The sequence below is a fragment of the Silene latifolia genome, chromosome 2 (assembly GCF_048544455.1).
Source record: "Silene latifolia isolate original U9 population chromosome 2, ASM4854445v1, whole genome shotgun sequence".
Lineage (NCBI taxonomy): Eukaryota > Viridiplantae > Streptophyta > Magnoliopsida > Caryophyllales > Caryophyllaceae > Silene > Silene latifolia.
Window position 1 is genome coordinate 49,751,406 of NC_133527.1, and position 3,060 is coordinate 49,754,465.

At 50.7% G+C, this 3,060-nt stretch overlaps 1 long non-coding RNA gene across 1 annotated transcript; it reads right to left on the reverse strand.

Moving 5' to 3' along the window:
* Positions 1 to 795: 795 nt before the first annotated feature.
* LOC141629559 (uncharacterized) lies at positions 796 to 1,240 on the reverse strand. Its single transcript, XR_012537311.1, has 3 exons — positions 1,188 to 1,240; positions 952 to 1,113; positions 796 to 867 (listed from the first exon to the last, which is right to left on the reverse strand). It is a non-coding gene; the product is annotated as an uncharacterized LOC141629559 (long non-coding RNA).
* Between the last annotated feature and the right edge of the window lie 1,820 nt (positions 1,241 to 3,060).

Sequence of the window (3,060 nt, forward strand, 5' to 3'; positions counted from 1 at the left end):
CTCCTCCCGAGACTGGGCCAACTATCGCTCCAGCTCGCGGTCACCCTGCAAATAAGAAATTGGCTCATGTCAATCAGCTCAAACAAAACTGAAAATCAAAAATCAAAAGAAAAAAATCAAACGGGGTTCGTACCTGACGACCTCGACCACCGACGAGTGCCTCGATGGCGGTAGCTCGTAGCCGGTTGGCCACTCTCCAGAGTGCCACAAACCGAGATGGCGCGACCTGCATTTCAAAAGAATTCTCAGTAAATTGAACAAATTTAATCAAATGTGTTCTTACACGAAGGGTACATAAGCTGGAGGCTCACCCTCCGAATCGATGCTTGCCGCGTCGTCTAGGCCAAATCCGATCCGTCACAGCTACGTCAAAGTCACGCAACTCGGAGATCGTCGTCCTCCCAGTCGCGTCAGTGTACTCAAGAGTCTCGGGGTACACTGTGGGCTCGATGCCCGCCGCCTCGACCTCCTGCAAAGACAAATAGCTCTCATCAACCGATGATCTTTCATCATAATTCTCGAAATCAAATCAAGAAAAGTAAAAGATACTCACCACTCCTGGCCAGTACGCCAACCTCCCGTAAAGGAATGCTGAGTAGTCCTCGCCAGGCAGGAGAAGATCGTCGCCACTAGCACCAGCCAGGTCCGCCTCCCTCTCAGCCTCAGTAGGCTCCCTGAACATCGTCCTCGGAGGATCAATGGGAACCGTCAACGCGCCCCGAGAGCACTGACGAGCCAAACGCTCGCCCAGATACCACACAGACCCATCGACGTCCACAACAAAGAATGGCTCGGGCTCCTAGGTCGAAGGACCTCAGCAACAAAAGGAGGCGCTCCAGCGTACTCCGCCCAAGGTCTGGGCACCCACTGCGACAATATAAAGGCAAAGATCATTCCTATGGTCAAATGAAAGCAAAGTACAAAAGATGTAAATACGAGTGGGATACTCACGCTACTCAGCTGAAGGGCGTTCACATCCCGCCGATAGACATTGTGAGAAGAGCGCTTGCTCTTCGTCCTGCACATCACCCAATCCCTCACCACGGGATAGGCCTTCTCCAGCGGCTCTGTCCTCTTCGGCGCGAGACTCGGGAAGTAAGAGTACACCCATGCCTGTAAAACAAAATAATCAATGACGATCTTTCGTATTTCAATAAAGAAAGGAATTTGCTTAGGAAGGTTCATACCTCCAACAGTAGTCCAGGTCCGACAGCGCCAGGAGAAGTCCCCTTCTCCATCATGAAGCGGATGAGGACCGCATGAAGCGGATGAGGACCGCAAAACCAGCAGTGACCCAGTCCCAGCGCCCTAGGGAACTCAGGTCAGAAAGAAAGGGAAGAAGCTTCGTCGATAGCCTCTCGCCCTTGTCTCCGAGGTAAATCGAAGACAAGAACCACCAAAGCCACAGACGAGCCCTCTCGCTCACCAGACAAGGAGGAGGAGCAGTCTCCCTCCCATCGATCGTCACCAACTCCGGGGTCTTCCCCGCAAAGTAGTCTCGGACATAGGTACTGGGTACCAAGCCCGGCACTGCAACAGCCTTCGGCGACAGGTTCCAACCAATCAACCTTCTCGCCTCGGCCGAATCCGCTCTCATAGCAGTCTCCGGCCACACCATCTCCTCGGTCCCGCACGGCAGACCGGAAATCATGCCGTAGTCCTCCAGAGTAACTCCCACCTCACCAAAAGGCAGATGAAACGTGGAAGTCGTATCCCAGAATCGATCCAAGAAAGCGCGGACCAGGCTGAGGTTGGCCCGCAACTTCCTCTTCACGATATCCCTCCAGACCTGAACCAGAGGACCGAACGCTCCGCGCTCGATCATGGCCCTCTCCTCCGCCGACAGCCGCTCATAGTGCTCCATCGCTGTCGTGTAACCCGAGAACGACCTGATGTTCCCGGCCTCCTATTATGATTTGAAACAGAGCTATCTTTAGTTTTGAATGGAAATTTGCAAGAAGTTTGGACAAAAAGAATGAAAGAGAATAGGTAATGAGTAGTGAATTCTTATTTACCAAGCTCTTCACCGTCCTGTAGGACAGGTGACCCTCTGCAGCCCACACAAGGTGCCTACTCTCCCAGGTCTCAGCCCAAGCGAGCTCCCCTCGACGACCTCCTCGCGGACGCGTTGGCCGCCTCTCGAGCCTCCTCCTCCTCCGCCTCCTCGTGTGCCTCGTCTCCAGTGGCCATCACCGCGTCGGTGAAAGCCTGCTCTAAAGCCTCCTCAACCGCACTGGCGTCTACCTCCATGGGAGTCCTCCCAGAAGTAGAAGCCCCATCACCTGCAACGTTAAAGTAAATTTAGGTCGTGTCACACGACGACAAGCCTTTGTTAAGGAGTTTTCGAGCCTCCAAAGCCCTGAAAACTACCCTTTCTGGCCATCTTTGGCCATATTCCCGCCAATCCAATCGCTCATGTAATAAATTGGGTCAAAGTCAAGTCCAAGTCAAAGCCTAGTTCCGGGTTCGAGTCGAAAATTTGGCAGCATTTCGTTATAACGGCGATTATGCCCTAGAAAGGTGCCCTGAAAAAGTTGTCACAAACCAAAATTTCGAGATGGCAGAAAGTTTACCCATCATCCAAGGGTCCCAAATATCAAATTTCGCCGCCAATGGGTAATCCTAAGGCTATTTTCAAAGCAATTTACGATTTAGCTGTAAAACCGTCCCAAAATTCGCTCAAGGGCTCAAAACTCGATGAAAATTCAAAGCAAATACATGGTTATGTTCCTAACATTGCCTACTATCCATTTCTAGCATCAATTTGGCAAAACAAATCCATTTGGGGGAAAAGCCCCAAATTTTCGATCAAATGGGTTGAAAACCCTAGTTCTTGCGGCTCAAAATTCGACAAATACAGATGATTAATGCAAGATTAAGACACGTACCTCGATTAGTCATATTTCAAGCAAGCTTTTGAATCCAACCTCGACGGAAATGGTGAAGATTTGAGAGAGAAATTGAAGGAAATGTGTTTCGAAATAATGAAAATAAACCTTCTGATTTCGCGTTTTTACGCAGGAATTGCCAATTTGGGGAAAAGACGCAGCAGGTGCTGCG